This window comes from Dipodomys spectabilis, unplaced genomic scaffold (genome assembly GCF_019054845.1).
Source record: "Dipodomys spectabilis isolate Male_0828 unplaced genomic scaffold, ASM1905484v1 ptg000384l, whole genome shotgun sequence".
Classification (NCBI taxonomy): Eukaryota; Metazoa; Chordata; class Mammalia; order Rodentia; family Heteromyidae; genus Dipodomys; species Dipodomys spectabilis.
Genome location: NW_024871061.1, coordinates 363,479 through 380,898, shown reverse-complemented (window position 1 = coordinate 380,898; position 17,420 = coordinate 363,479). Strand labels below are relative to the sequence as shown.

Sequence of the window (17,420 nt, the reverse complement as noted above, 5' to 3'; positions counted from 1 at the left end):
TAGATATTTAGAATTGTAATATGCTCCTGAAGGAGAGATCCCTTAATTAGTATGTAGCGACCTTCTTTATCTCTTCTCACAAATTTTAATTTGAAGTTCTTTTATCTGATATTAGGATTGCAACTATCGACTATTTATGGGGGCCGCTTGCTTGTAGATTTTGTTCCAGACTTTAACATTGAAAATGTGTTTGTTTTACTGGCAAGATGTGACTTCTGAAGGCACCAGGTAGAAAGATCTTGTTTTTTAATCCAACTAGAGAGTCTATGTCACTTAATTGGAGAGTTAAGTCCATTAATAATGAGAGATAGGACTGAGAGGTATTTGGGAGTTCCTGCCTTGTTATCCACCTTCTTGGGGCTCCTAAAACTGGGTTCTTCCTATGGTTTTTGGATTCTCAGTGTGGGTGCAGTTTCTTGCCCTTTATTATGGTCTTGTTGGTTTTCTATGTGTAGGACATCTTTAAGAATCTTTTGTAGGGCTGGTTTGGTGGAGATGTATTGTTTCAATTTTTCTTTGCTATGGAAGGTTTTTATTTGGCCTTCAGTTATGAAGGAGAGTTTAGCTGGGTAGAGTATTCTTCCTTGATAGTTGTTTGTTTTTAGGGCATGGCATACATCATTCCAGGCTCTTCTTGCCTTGATTGTCTCTGCTGAGTAATCTGTGGTGTTTCTAATTGGTTTCCCTTTATAAGTTATTCATCTTTTCTCCTTTAAGGATCTTTTCCTTGGTCTGAGTTGATCCTGTGTGGATTATAGTGTGACAGTGGGATTTCCTATTCTGGTCTGGTCTATTTGGAATTCTAAAAGCTTCTTGTATCTGAATAGGCCTATCTTTTTGCATGCTTGGGAAGTTCTCTGCTAGGATCCTGTTAAACAAATTTCCTAGACCATTAACTTCTGTTTCTAGGTGCTCCTCTACACCCATTATCCTCAGATTAGGCCTTCTGATGGTGTCTTCCAAGTGTTGGATAGATCTATCATATTTCTTGGACTTGTCTTGGATGGTTGTATGTTCTTTCTCTATAATATCTAGGCTGTCTTCAATCCCCGAGATTCGATCTCTTGCATCCTCTAACCTGCTGTCAAGACTTTCTACTTTAATTTTAAATTCTTCTCCTTCTAATTAGTCAGCTTTGATGGCTTCAAATCCTTTGTTGCAGCTTTGTTTTAGATCTTGAATGAACGTCTTTACTTCCTTAATTGGGTGTTCAATGTTTATTCTAAAATCACTTAGTTGATTGTTTATGGTTTCCTTGGACTCCCATTCCTTCTGTTGGGTTCCATTCAGCTTTCCCTTTGTGGTCTCCCTGACTTCCCTCAGCTCTTTTTTAATGGCTCCCATGAATGCCTTTAGTGATCTTTGTGTATACTCATCCTGCTCTATCAATTCCTGTATTACTCTTTGCTTAGCTTCCTGATGTTCATGCCATTCCTGTAGTTCACTTTGCGTGTTCTCAGCCTGCTCACACCATTCCTGCCTTTCTCTTTGAGTATTCTCAAGCTGCTCACGCAAATCCTGTATCATTTTTTGAGTAGCTTCCTCACGCTCATGATATTCCTGTATAAATCTTTGGATTGCCTGTTTTCTCTCCCTATCACGCTCATACAGAGTCCTTTGTAAGTTTTCAATCTTTTCCTGCATTGACCTTTTGTTTGCCTCCTCTCTCTCGCTATCACGCTCATACAGAGTCCTTTGTATGTTTTCAATATTTTCATTTATCATGTTTGCCGGCAGTGGATTATTCATTATCTGTTCTGTTCCCTGATTATCATGAGTGGGAGTGGAGATACCCGGACTTGCCATTTTTCGTGTGTTTTTCCAGCTTACTCTGCCCATTTCGGATGAAAATAACACCAGTTTTTTGCTAGAACACTTTCTTAAGGCAAGCATCAACCAAAGTCTGTATTTGCACAGTCAATATTCTGCAGATACAGTCTAGTTTAACAGATACATCTATTCAACATTTAACAACTATATATTAATGGGGTGCGAACCACGAAGAAGAATTTGGTAAACCAGAAATTATTAGGTTTAGGGAGAGATGTGGGTTAACAATAGGAATAGAATGATGTGGGAATGTACAGGGAGAGTTAACTGAGTCCTAATCTCAAAGAAGGAAATAAGTTGGATAGTATGAAAGTAGAGAGCGAAAAAAAGAAGAAAGGAAAGGGAAAAAAGTGACCAAGAAAAATAGAAAAGTAAAAATTTAGAATATGAAGCAGAAATGAATACAAACTATTCAGAGAAGAACATGAATATAATGAGAGACAGGGAGGAATATAAAGGAGATGTGAAAAATTTTAAAATAAAAATACTTAAAATATTATATAGGTATAAAGAGGTAGTACTGCTATTAAGGAATTTAAGTCTAAGAGGTTTTTAATTGAGTAATGAATTTGTGGATTAAGTGTGTACACAATGGGGGATAAGGTCTACTAATCGACTACGGGTTTATCTGAGGATGTGCAGAACAACAATTAAATCGCATAAAGAAGAACGAAAGAGAAGAAAAGGTGAAAAGGATAAGAAAGAAAGAAGTAAGGATCAGAAGTTCAGTAGAGCTAAACAAAAAACAAAAAGAATTTTTTTAAAAGAAAAGAAAGAAACACGCACACACACATATACCCCTAAAGTAAAAATTATAAGAGGAAAAAAAGTTACTAGAAAACAATTTTTTTCAAAAAAGGTAAAAATTTAAAATTTAAAAAAAGTTTTAGAAAAAAGTTTTTATAAAAGGTACCAAAAAAAAAAAAAAAGAAAAAAATTTTTTGGTAGGGGTCGGAAAAATCATGTATCTCCCTTATGTCCATAACCAGCCTCTTGTTGGAGTCTCTGGTCTGCTTGTGGTGTTTGATTTTCCTGTGGCTTGGTTGGTTTCTTAAGTCAATTTGTTTGAACAGGCAGAAAAATGCTCTGCTTTACCCAGGATTTTGTGATCCTCCTCCCAGATTAGTTCAATGGAAGGGAGATTTGCTTTGAGTATCACAAAAGAGGGAGATGGCTTTTTCCTCAAGTTTGGAGATGCTGTGATGAGGCTAGGTTCTGGGTAGAGTTGAGGACTTTCAGCAAACATTAGCTTTTCCAGGGGGCTAGTTTGTGAGAAACTCCCAGAGCCCAGCCTGGAGCCACTCTCAGGGTTTATGTTTACTGAATTTCAATTGATTGTCAAGGCTGCTAAAGGGAGGGGCAGCCTCTGGCTCTGATTACCCAGTGAAGAAAGCCACTCCTATGGCTTGCGCCCGAGCTGGGTGACTTTTCTCTGGGTGGAGCTGAGTCTGGCAGGTCAGCTTAGGTTCTTGTGACCTGCTAAATGACTCCAGTTTTTTTCCAAGGCTTAAGTTGGAGCTAGCAGCTCCATCGAGCATTGTCAGTATCCAAGATGGAGATCTCCAGTACTGGAGGGTGAGGGAAGGCCTTCCCTCCTCTGCTCCCTGAGAAGCAGTGAGGAAGCATCATATACACTAAATTTGGAATGATACCGAGAAGATTAACATGGCCCCTGCTTAAGGATGACAGGCAAACTCCTGTCATTCCATCGCCTAATTTGTTAGGAAATGGAAAGGCTTCGGAAATAGATTATGAAGTGTAGTAAGCCAAGTCCAAATAAACATAGGTCCCATGGTTTCCCTAATTTTCAATAACTAATATATGTCTGGGATAAGCAGAAAAGGTCAAAAGCTATGAGCATATGACCAGATAAGATTATGTTAAGGGAAATGAACCGAAGTTAGTGACACAAGTGGTTTTTTTTTTCTTGCTATTGTTTCTCACATACTTATAACATACAGTGTGGTTTTGTTTTTTTTTTTTCTTCTTTATATGTTCCGACCCCATGTTATAACACCTGTTTTCTCTGTATTTGAAGTTGGTGCGCCTACATCTTGTCTATAGTCTCTTCTAATTTGTGGATGGGAAGAAGAAAAAGAAAATGCTTAAATAGGGATACAGGTTCACCCATTGTAACAATGAGATGCACAAGACACTATGTTGTAAAATGAACTTTACAATTGAGACAGGGGAAGGGAGGAGGTGAGTGGACTTGTGGAGGTGGAAGGGAAGGGATAGTAGGGGAATAATAAAGGAGTTAACTGCTTGTTAGGAAATGTACTCATTGCCTTGCTCGTGTAACTGTGACCCTTCTGTATAGCATTTTTGCAATGAAAACATATAAAAATGTTCTGAGATGGAAGAGTTTATTGCCTTTATTTCACTCATAATATCGTTAAGAAATTAATGAAAAACACTGATATGAAGGTATTTTGAACAAATTTTGAATAAAGTGTGCCCACACACTTGCATGTGTGTTGGCATGCTCAGAGTTTGAAATCAGGGTTTCAAGGTCTTGCTAGTCCTTTTCGCTCTATTAGTGAGCTACTAAATAAGCTACATCTCCATTCCTGGCCCTTTGCTAGTTCATTAAAATTTTTGAAAAATAATCTTATGAATTTATTTTGCCCTGATAGGCTTCCAACTGTTATCCACAGATCTTAGGCTCCTGAGTAGATATCCCCAGTAGTAGGATTATAGGCCTTATAAACCAGCAAAAGGCTTTCAGAATAATGTATAAAGTAGAAGAAAATTTACTTCACAGGGGCCTGTTTTATCATCTCCTACTTTTAAAACATTTTGGATTGATTATATGTGAATTTATTTCGTTTTGGAATTGTTAAAAGACAGTAAGTGTTGATATTTAAAAGTTTTAGTACATTTTAAAAAGGATACTGGAACTGTGGGACAGAAGAAATATGCTTCTCTTTGTACCTCAATTTATAAGCTCAGTTCTGTGCATGATAACCCAATGTCACCACGACATTGTATACTATTATTTCTTGGACAATATGAATATTGAATTGAGAGTGTCATAGAATGAAGAGATTTTATCTACCTTTTGTGTATTGCTGAAAGACTTTTGGAAACTTTGACTCATTTTCTTCCTCACTCACTGTGTCTTTGGGCCATACACTTACTGCCTTTAATTACAATTTTTTCCAACACTAAAATGGTAATAACATTAGCATTATAGCAAATGTTATCTTAAGAATTAAAGGAAATAACACTTGCGAAATACTTAATATAAACTTGTATGGATGAGTTTGAGTTTAGCCAGCAGTCTTTTTTAAATACTAAATAAAATGTGATAAGTAGTACAGAAACCATTACATGTAGTGAGCAACCAGAACTAATATCTATTGACCATGCTCTGCTTCCAAGCAAGCCAGTTGGATAACTTCTCATGCTGTAAATCAAACTGGTTATCTTATGTCTTGTTAGAGTAAAAATACCAGAGACAGAACGATGAAGTTATCTTGTAGACTGAGATGAAATCCATATGAAAATGTGTAAAACTGATAAAACATAAAAGTATCTGACCAGTATAATGTGTTTTACAACTTTTAAGTTACATCGCAAAAATAAAGAAGACCTAGAAGAATGAATTCTTTTTCTGTTGTCCTATCATAGGTCCTTAGATGGATGAAATCTTACTCATTCTTATACAGGCATGATCTGATGAGAGGAACTGTATTTTTTGTTTGCTTCCTTCCATTTATTCTTCAGTTTGAAATTTGAACCATTGGGACTGAAAGAAACCAAGGGAAATTAGACAAACAGGCTTTGGAAAGAACAATCAATGTAAAATATATGAATTACAGCCTTGTAAAAGGTCTAACTAAATTGAGTTATATAGTCACAAGTGTAAACAGAAAATGATTTAAGCAATACCATGTTATTGAAAATTGAAAAATGTTATGATTTGCTACATTTTTTTTTCTTTTCTACCTTCAATTAATTATTGATCTGGTTAAAAGAGCTTAAAGATGAGATTAACAAGGAAATGGATTAAAAATGGACAAAAGGTCTGAATAGACATGTTCTCCATAAAGCTCTGAAAATCGCCTGTGGGTTTACAAAGTTGTGTTTAATACAACTTCTATGCTGGCTTAATGCTTTTTGAGTAGAAGTCATTCGAGAAATATAATTGAAAATTATTATGATACTACTTCATAACTATTATAACTCATAAAAAAATCAATGGAACCAGTTGTGGTGGTAAAGGCTTGTAATTCCAAGCATTTAGGAGGTTGGATTTAAGTCTAAGGCCAGTTTGGGTTACTCCAGATAGTATAAACCTGCCTTTTATTACCTTTGAACAAAAGGTAATAATGTTGGTGAGTGGGGAGAAAAGGAAATTTTCTACACTCTTAGTTAGTATTCTCATTGTAGAAACTAGTATGCAGGTTTCTAAAGAAATCCAAAGTTGAAATATCATCTGACCCACCAATCATGTGATTATTTCTCGCTGGGTAATTCGTAAATATATCTATAGTTCATTCTTATTCACAACAGCCAAGATATAAGTCAGAGTTCAGTGTTCAACTACAGACTAATAAAGCAAATGTGATACATGCACAAATATCATCATCTGTTTCATCCTTAAAATAGCAAGAGACTTTCCCATTTGCCACAACTTACAATGACCTGAAAGTTGTATTGTAAATGAAGAAAAATGTTGTGTTCTGATCTTTGTAAACACACACACACACACACACACACACACACCTCAAACATTAAGGCGGAATTTTTTTAAAAAAATTAAAGCAAAGTGTAACTTCTGGGGCATTTAGTTCACAATGTAGAAGATAGTGGATATACAGTATGACCAGGTATAGAGTTGTAATGTACAACATGAGGATACAGGGGACAACACTGGCCTTACATAGGAATGAAACTAAGTAAGTAGGAGTTGTTCTTCCTAGGGGAGCATTATTGTGTACATCAAGTATAATCTTAGTAGATGAGCAAAATAACTCAATAGCTATGTACATGTGACCGTATAAGATGATTCTAAATGAAATGAACTCCAAGATATGTTCTTTGTTGTTGTTATTCTTAATGTACTACATGATTTATTTTTATCTTTTTTGTGTTTTCCCCACCTATGGGTTATCCCCGATAGTCACTGTATTTGATTTTGATACATAGGCTATTGTAAATATGTTGATCTAAACTGGGGAAGGGAAAGGGAAAAAACAAAATGGTGAGACAAAGGACAAAGGGGGAACCTCTGCAACAGTGATACTCACAAGATAATATTTTGGAAATAATCTTGGGAGGTGCATTGGGAGCGAAGAGGGAGAAAAATGAGGGAAGGGGAAACAAGTTAGAAAAGAAATAAATGCATTACCTTACTTATGTAACTATACCTCCTCTGTACACTACCTTGAAAATAAAATTTAAATAAAAAATAAAATATATGGGTGTAGCAATACAGTCGATGGGACTAGGGGAAATTCTGTACTACAAAAAGAAGAGTAGAACAACTGTGGAGAGCAGCAATTTAACATAGGAAATAATAAACTAGCATACAGATTTTCAGCCTTATGTCAGTCACTAGAAAGGGAAAACAAAATGCATAATCAGCAAAATAATAGAGATAAAATAGAAAATTAAACAATTGAGGTGAAGAGATGACTTGGACCAAGAATAACAAATGACACAGTTAGGAAACAATAACAAGATGGTAAGTTTAATAAATATTAAATTAATTCTATTAAATGTAGTTTACATCACAATTTGTTAGAATGAAAATTCACATCAGAGTTTAGTAGTATATAATTTTAATAATATATTAGTTATTATTGATTACTTCATATTGAATGTTTAATATATAATTTTAATTTCTGCCAGGTATAAAAAAGAAAAAAATGAAACTTATTTTAATAATATATTTCATGAATTGTGAAATTAGAAGCATTAGAATTTAAACAAATAATATATCATTATTGTTTCATTTCTGAGAATTAATGTAATAATTCAAAGTATCTTGTACTCAGCACTCATTAATATGAAATATTTCATTAATATGAAATAATAAATTATTGCACATGTCTCAGTATTAGGTGGAAGAGTTCAGCATTGTGGTAAAATTCACACCACACAATACAGGAGGGATTACTTATCTCATCTAGCTTAAATGGTGGAAATTTGAATTCTACATGCATGTTAAATTCCTGCTCGGTGACATCTAAAAATTATATACAATCATATACACGAGGACTATTTCAGATTATACTTAAACGTCATATTCATTAATTAAATTTTTATTATTTTGTACCAAATGAGTAGATGATGATGCATCTGTGCCAGATTATTCATATTGAGGCTTATTTTATATTTCTGACATTGTTTCTCCAGTTGGTTTTAATTTTCCGTAAGGGGTTAAGTGTATTATATTGGATATATGAAAGTAAACTGAATGTTTATTTCATTAATCCCTTGCCTCTTGTCTAATCCCAATATAATTTATCTATGTGTTTGAAGTAATGAAAATAACAACAGATATAAGCAAGATAAATCAGTCTTTAGTCGACAAGTATTTTCACATTTATTTTGATAGTTGGTCCTCTTTTACACTACAGAATATTATTCTTGGGAAAATGTGCTCCATGCTGGCCACAACTGCAGAATATTATGGTTTGATCTATAATAAGAGAAGGAAGGAAGGGGACCTTCCTTCCAAAATTCTGCTCCCTGGGATGTGAGCTGCTTTATGGTCCTGAATTGGAAATGAACATTTTTCACAGTCAATCTTGAAAAGCCATCTTGATAGACCATTTCTGTAAGTGGTTACAGAGGATTATTGATGCCTTTGCAAGGATGCCAGATTGCCTCATTTTGGGAAAATTTAAACAGGAATTTAGTCAGCTGTTTTTTGAATCTTTAGGAGAAAAACCCATTGACCTTAGGTCAGGGGACCACTGGGACCCAGAGAAGCTACTACCTTGAATAGTAATCCTACACTTCTAAAACAAACAAACAAAAAAACTACACCAAACAAATAAACAAAAACTCCAGTAAGCACAGTCAGTCAGGGCTGCTATCACAGCTGACACGAAGTCAGGGAAAAACAGAAACTGAAAGTCATTTAGCTGATGAATGTATTTTTAATGAGGCAGACTCAAATGAATCTCCAGAGAGAATGTCAGAAAGACTGAACAGAGAAACTAAAATTGGTTACACAAAGATTAAAAAGTAGAATTCCTTGTAGAACAAATAAATCATAGAAAGCCTGTGTGTGTAAGAACAAGACAGCAGACCAAATTCCAGAAATCCACGTTTTCTTAGAGGTCAGCCTAATAAATTATCAATGGAAATCTTTGAATTCTTAAATATTTGACCACATGTGGATGAAGGCTGAAGAGTGAAAATGTCATCACTCACATTAGGAAGTAATCAAGCAAAGATTTGTAATAAAAAGAGAACACAATTATTCCAAAAGTGGGTCAAATTTGATGTAACATTTCTTGATTTAGGTGCTAGCAATTTCCATACAATTGATTCAGTCCCACAGCTGAGTTGATACTGACTGTTGTATTCCTACATGAACTAAAAGAGAAAATTTACAAATGTCTGATGAAATGAGTTGAATGTGAAGTGTTCTATTAGTGATATCTGAGGTTTAGACACAAGTGAAGAGGTGGATTTTCTTTTCTAAAAATCCCCCATTTTTAGCCTGGGGCCACTGGCTCACAGCTGTAATCCTAGCTACTCAGGAAGCTGAGATCTGAGGACTGCAGTTCAAAAACAGCCTACGAAGGAAAGTCCCTGAGACTCTCATATCCATTTACCAACCAGAAAAACAGAAGTGACACTGTGGCTCAAGAGATAGAGCACTCACCTTGAGTTGAAGAGCTCAGGTACAGTGTCCAAGCGCAGACTTCAAGCCCCTGGAACAACAATAAAAAAAAAAAATTAATATAACCAGTTCCTCTTCTTCTTGATCTTCTCTAAGTAGGATACATTTGATTAACTTCTATCCTACTGATTTGGTGGAGGTACATTGTTTCAAGTTTTCTTTGTCATGAAATATGTTTAAATATTCTTTAAATGTAAAGGAGAGTTTGGCTTGGGACCATATTCACGGTTGGTAGTTGTTTACCCTTACTGTTTGTAATACATCATGCCAGGCTCTCCTTTTTACCATATCAGCTAAGAAATCGGAATTTATTCTGATTGTATATCCTTTATAAATAATCAATCTTTTCTCTATGGCAGCTTTAATAATGCTTTCCTTGATCTTTATTGATCCTCTAATGGATTATGATGTGGTGATGGATTGTTCAGCTCTTGAAATCTGTTTGGTTTCTAAAGACTTCTCTTCTCTGAATGAGCCTATCTCTTTGGATGTTTGGCATGAACTCTGGTAGAATTCTGTAATAGGTTTCCCATTCATTTAGTTTCCTGCTCTTCTCCTTCTTGATACCTATCTCCCCGAAATTTGATGTTCTAACTGAGTCTTGAAGTTCTGGAAAGATCATTTCTTATCTATTGGATTTGTTCTAAATGATTATTTCCTTTTTCTAATTATGTCTACTCTGTCTTTGACCCTGAGATTTTCTTCTATGTCATATATTTCCTGTGGAGACTTTCTACTTTGTTTTTGATTTCCCTGTCTTCTAATTTGGTCAATTTTAGGGGTTCTATCTCTTTATTAATACTTTGGTTTAGGTCTTGTATGGACTTTGTGTACATTTTTTGGGGGGAGGGGGAGTTGCAAGGGTTGTTTCTTAGCTGTGTCTTCTCTCATATCTTTTAAAGAGGCATCAATTTTAGTCTTGGACTCCCTTGTCTTCTCAGAATTTATTTATCTTTCTGTTTGTAGTATCCGTGAACTATTTAGCTAAACTTTGGTTGGTCTCATCTTGTTCTCAAATTTCCTTGTAGAGGTTTTCCATCTTTCCATTAATCACAATTTTCAGCTGTATATGTAACTATCTTCTAGGTCCTTGTAACTATCTTCTAGGTACTTGATTGTCTGTTCTAATGCCTGATTATTTACTGTGTGAATTATACTAGCTTGACATCACTTTTCTTGTATTTATCTCATTTGTTCTTTCCATTTGGAGATTTTCTTTTTGGGGGAGCTATGATCTTAATAGATGACTCTCTATGTTCTTGGTTGATTTGTCAGGTGTTGGTTTGGTCTTCGGTTGTGATTTGTTTTTCTAGAATTAGGTTATTGTCTCGACCATTAAGTGTAGGAGTAGAAATCAGTTGTGGTGAGATGCTGTGATGTTAATACTTGTGGTTCCAGTGACAGTTTGGACTGTCCTATGGCCAACTAATCTTCGATAAGGGAGCTAAAATAATAGAATGGAAGAAAGTCAGCCTCTTCAGTAAATGGTGGTGGCAAAATTGGTTAACTACCTCTAGAAAACTAAAGCTAGATCCTTATATATCACCCTGCACCAGAATCAACTCCAAATGGATCAAAGACCTCAGAGTCAAAGCAGACTCTCTGAAAACATTACAGGATGGAATAGAAAAAACCCTACATCTCTTTAGCTCAGGCCGAAATTTTCTTAATAGAGACCCGGAAACACAACAAATCAAAGGAAGGTTGGACAAATGGGATTGCATGAAGTTGCAGAGCTTCTGCATGGCAAAAGACATAGCTAGCAAGATCAATAGAAAGCTCACAGATTGGGAAAAGATCTTTACTAGCCATACAACAGACAAGGGTCTCATATCTAAAATATACTTGGAACTCAAAAAATTAAATCCCCCAACAACAAATCTTCAAAGAAACAATTGCCCAATACATAAGTGGGCTAATTACTTAAAGAGAAACTTCTGTGAAGAAGAAAGAAGGATGGCCAATAGACACATGAAGAAATGCTCAACCTCTCTAGCCATAAAAGGAATGCAAATCAAAACAACATTGAGATACCACCTCACGCAAGTTAGAATGGCTATAACCAAGAACTCTAACAACAGATGCTGGAGGACATGTGGAGAGAAGGGAACCTTACTTCATTGCTGGTGGGAGTGTAAACTTGTTCAACCACTTTGGAAAGCAGTATGGAGGTTCCTCTAAAGACTCCACATAGAGCTCCCCTATGACCCAGCAATCCCACTTTTGGGCATTTACCCAAATGTTTACAAACAAGACCACACTAAAGCTACCAGCACAACTATGTTTTTTGCAGCATTATTTACCAAAGCTAAGATATGGAACCAACCCAGATGCCCCTCAGTACATGAATGGATCAAGAAAATGTGGTATATATACACAATGGAATTCTATGCCTCAATCAGAAAGAATGACAGTGCCCCATTTGTTAGGAAATGGAAAAACTTGGAAAAAATTATATTAAATGAAGTAAGCCAAGCCCAAAGAAACATAGTTCCCATGGTTTCCTTTATTTGCAATATCTATTATATGTATGAGCCAAGCACTAAAGGTCAGATAAGGTGATGTTAGGAAAATGAACCCTTAGATATGTATTTAAATGTTTTTTTTCTTTCATGCATTTGTTTCTAACGCATTTATAAGATTATTTCTTTGTTGCTTTTTATGTCCCTCCCCCACAGTATAACCCCTGCTTTCACTATATTTGATGTCGGTAGAATTTGTGGAGGAGATGTGGAAAAACAAGTCGTTTAAGGATACAGGTGGACCCGTTGCAACAATAAGAAGTACAAGTTTTCATGTCGAAAATGAATTTTACAACTTTGGTGCGGGGGGTGGGGGGGGAGGAGACTTGGGTGGGAGTGGGGGGTAGCTAGGAAGGATGTGAAGGGTAAACAAGGGAAGAGGCTGCAGTGCTTGATAAGAAATGTACTCATTATCTTGCTCATGTAATTGTAACCCCTCTGTACAGTATATTCACAAAAAATAAAAAATAAAATAAAATAAGTGAACTCCTTACTTTGCCCATGTAATTGTAACCCCTCTGTATGGTATTTTCACAATTAAAATAATAATTAAAAATATTTAGGCTCCAAATGCAAGTAAAATTTAGACCTACATGCTGAGTAAGAGATATGATGAATGTGAAATAGAGGCTTGCTATTAACATGATTATTCGGTCATATGTAGGTTTAGGATTAGGCAAGATGTTACAGTTGGGGTTAGGATGAGAAAAAGATGTAAGATATTGTGTAAAACTGCAACTTATTTTAAGAAGAATGAATGACATCAAAGTTAGAATGAATGAAAACCAGTGTCAGTGTTACTTTAAAAATTCAGATATCAGGGCTGGGAAGTTGGCTCAGTGGTAGAGCGCTTGCCTTGCATGCCTGAGGCCCTGGGTTCGATTCCTCAGCACCACATAAGAAAAAAGCCGGAAGTGGCGCTGAAGCTCAAGTGGTAGAGCGCTAGCCTTGAGCTGAGGAGCTGAGGGACAGTGCCCAGGCCCAGAGTTCAGGCCCCACGACCGGACCCCCCCAAAAAAAATTCAGATATAATTTGGTTTAAAGTGTGAGTTACTGTTTTATTTCTTGTTAGGTTAGGGAAGGATAAGCTTTAGGTTAAAATTTAGTTTTCCACTAAGAAGTAGAAGCAAAAAAAATGTGTGATTGAATTATATAGAGACAATTTTCCTTACATTAACCAGTTGGTGTTAATTCAGATTGAGATTATGATTAGGTTTCATGTTAAAGGGGGTTGAGGAAAGAGTAAAAAATGGATTAAACTGGTGGCTCACGCACATTATCCTAGTTACTCAGGAAGCTGAATTCTGAGGATGCAGTTCAAAGCCAGCCCAGGCAGGAAAACATTTTACATAAGTAATCTGCAGGAATATTTTCTAATCAGAGAGAGAGCTAGCACAGTGACAATATGGGTGATACCTGTTGCTCGGTTATTTTATTCTCTTTCTTCAGTGAGGAGTTCAGAAGAAATCCTGAGTTTAATGTTTTACAGATATAGTTCAGGATTTCTTTTTCATGAATCAAACATGGGAAAGAACTAAATGCAACCTCACTTAATTAAAAAAAAGAATAGAAGCTATATTTATTTATATTACTGTGCATGAAGAAATTCTGGAGATTTCTGGATAATTCAGAGGGCCCCCATGCAGAAATACAGGACAAGACGAAAGTAAAACTCTTTTTAAATTATAATAGCTTATCATTGATGAAAAGTTTTAGTGGATGTCTTTCCTTTTTATTTCTTTTTTGCCAGTTATTCAGTGCTGCAGCAAGGCTGTGCCTTGGAGCATTTTTCACGTCACCGCGTGAAGCTCCATTTCTGCAGTTCCTGTGGGTGTGGGTGCCTCCTAAGAAATGGGGGGCCCCTAAGAAATGGGGCCCTTTCCCTTGCAGTGGATGTGCAGTGAGTGGATGTGTTTGCATGCTTTCCAGCATTGCCAGATGAGACCCACCCACCCTGCCCGTCTAACTTCCTTGTCTCTGTTGCTCCATTTCACCCAGGAGCTGGCAGGCATGGGGCTGGATTTGAGACCACTGCTGTCCTCTCCTCTACCTGCTGTGCTGGTACTGGTGTGCCCACATACTTAGGATGTGGGCCATCCCAGGGAGACTCTGTTCTGGGGTCACTGCCTGCCCCCATGGGTGTGGGGTGGGGGGACAACATGTTTGTACACTGCACAATCCATTGGAGAAGGAAGGCTGCACATGCAGTCCGCCCCTTTGGGGCCAGGCAGCCCAGCCTTGGTTCACCTAATCAGTCTTTAAGGCAGTCTGGGAACTGGAGCCATGTGCTGGCCACTCTGCCAGCTGGCTGGTGACAGCTGCAGCAGCTCAGCAACCTGGAGCCCCTTCAGCATCTCTGTGGACCTCCATTTTATGGTCCCTGTGGACTCAGGTACAAGGCAATCCCTGCATATGCCTATCAGTGATAGAGAAGCCTGTACTTGCAGTGCACCAGCTGCAGCACCGGGGACCCGAACCCCCTTTGGCTTTGCTGTGTAACCTCCTCCATTGTCCTTCTAGTCCACATGGGCCCAGCTCTCAGTGCCATTCTGGGGATGCTCCGTTTGGAGGCAATGAGCTCACCTCCTAACCTCACTGGGCTCCAAAGCAGGTAAATGGGTCTGGCCTTGGCAGTGTAGGCTGCACAGATAGAAGGCAGGAGTTAGGGTCTGCCTTGCCTTCCCTTTTGGCTTTGGCACCTGAATCTGGGTTGATTGGTTTGGTCACTGATGGAGCCTTGTTGGCTACAGCCCACCGCAACAAGTGCTGCACATGCTGCAGCATCAAGGTTTCCTGAACCCGCTTCAATGTCACCACACAGACTTTTGATGTGTCTACATGGGATGCTGTGGATTTCATCCCAGGACTCCCATTAGGAAGTGCCACTCCGCTTCGTGATACTGCAAGCAAGAGGTGCCACATATAATTTCTACTTTCTAACATTTTCCTTCATTGAGATAAACAGAATTGGGAGATATAAATAAGTTTTAAAAACATACGTCCCGTGGTTTCCCTTGTTTGCAAGGACTAGTACATGTCAAGGACAAGCAGAGAAGATCAAAAGCTATGTACGTATGACCATATGAGATGATATTAAATGAAATGTACCACAAGCTAGAGACAAAAGTAGTTTTTTTTTCTTGCTTGCTTTTGTTTTTTATATACTTTTAAGGCACTATGTGATTTTTTTGTAGGTATAATCCCTGGTATAATCCCTGTTTTCACTGTATTTGATTCCAGTGTTCTGCATCTTTTATATACATTTTTGTAATTGGGGGAGTGGAGAGGTTATAGCAGAATGCTTAAATGTGGATACAGGTTGAACCACTGTGACGATGAGATGTACAGGACATTGTGTCGAAAATGATTTTATAATGTCCGGCAGGGGCCAAGGAGGGAGGATTTGGAGAGGTGGGGAGGGAAATGGTAGTAGGGGAAAAACAAAGGAGGAGGTAACAATGATCAATAGGAAATGTACTCATTACCCTACTCATGTAATTGTAACCACTCTGCATAGAATTTTTACAATAAAAATATTTTAAAAAAACCTCTGCCTTGTGTAGATTTCCAGTGTTGCCCTCAGCATTGCATTTTTTGCCTTTTCTGACAGTGGTTAGGTCCAACTGCCTAGTGGATCAGTAGTCTTCAAGGCATCTTGGTCCTGAAGTGGGACTTCTATTATCCAGTGGTGGTTGGAACCAGGCCAAGGACACGACAAAACCACTTCCAGGACATGGCTTCTTCACTCCCCATGAAACTAGGATTGCAAGCAAAATTTCTCTGAATTTGACTCCAGAAAACAACCACTGAACCAAAAGGCAAGTTCACCACACACCTCCCCTCTTTCCCCCCTTCCCCTCCAATCTCCCTCCTTCAAAGTACAAAATAATTTTGCAGGTTTTGTCAAACACACAGATTGCCCACCACCTCCCTTGGTAAACTAGGTTTCAAGTCACCAAGTTATGTAAACGGTTAATGCCGCACTCATTATTCTGGACAACATCTTCAGGTTGTTTGATACTTTAATTTGTTGGTGGTGGTGGTGATGGGAGGGCCTGAAATCTGGGTCTGGGCACTGTCCCTGATGAGCTAATCAGCTCAAGCCTATTGCTCTACAACTTGAGCCACAGAGCCACTCCATTTCTTTCTGCTTATGTGATGCTGAGAAATTGAACCCAGGTCCTCATGCAGGCAAGACAAGCACTCTACCATTGAGTCTCCTTCCCAGCCCTAATGCTTTAATTCTTTAAATTTTATTTTATTTTTTTCAGACATGGGGTTTAATGTCAGGACCTGGGTGCAAACATATCCCTGAGTTCTTCAGCTCAAGGGGAGCCCTGTACCACTTGAGCCACAGTGCCACTTCCTGTTTCCAAATAAACGTCTTTCAGATTTCCCTACCAGGGTTTGCTTTGAATGGTGAATATTTAAATTCTATTTCTTCTACATGTTTATTGGAATATTACAGCTTATCAGAAATTTAAATTTTTCTATAAACCTTTGTCTTCAAGTAATCCAATTGCATTAAATATTACACTTAGAATCTATTCTGTAGTACATCCATTTTGAAATTATTATGTTAATATGAAAATCCTATAGAAAAATCCCATTAAAGTCCATATGGGAAATATGCTAATTTTAGCAGGCTTGAGTCTCCTTCCTATTTATTTATTTATCTTTTTATTAATTATTTTATTGTGAAAATAATGTACAGAATTGTAACAATTACATGGGCAAGATAATGAGTACATTTCTCATCAAGCATTGTAGCCTCTTCGTTTTTTTTTCCCTTTCCCATCTGTTCTCATCCCCCACACTCTCCAAATACCCACTTGCCCGCCCCCCACTCTTGCCAGCCAAAGTTGTAAAGTTTGTTTCTATATAACGACTTGTACATCTCATTGCTGCAATGGGTCCACCAGTATCCTTATTTAAAGGATTTAGTTTTTCCCATCCCCTCCACAAAGTATACCAACATCAAATTCAGTGAAAGGGGGGGTTATACCATGGGGGAGGGACATTCAAAACAACAAAGAAATCATATTATAAATATGTTAGAAACAATCGCATGAAAGAAAGAAAAAAAAACATTTGAATCCTTATCTTCGGGTTCATTTCAACTAACATCAACTTCTCTGACCTTTTCTGCTTGTCTCAGATGTATACTGGTTATTTCAAATAAGGGAAACCGTGGGACGTAT

General features: G+C 37.3%; 1 non-coding gene across 1 annotated transcript; it reads left to right on the top strand.

The window, feature by feature from the left end:
- Positions 1 to 3,444: 3,444 nt before the first annotated feature.
- On the top strand, positions 3,445 to 3,551 carry LOC122096664. The gene has a single exon (XR_006145362.1). It is a non-coding gene; the product is annotated as a U6 spliceosomal RNA (small nuclear RNA).
- The last annotated feature ends 13,869 nt before the right edge of the window (positions 3,552 to 17,420 follow it).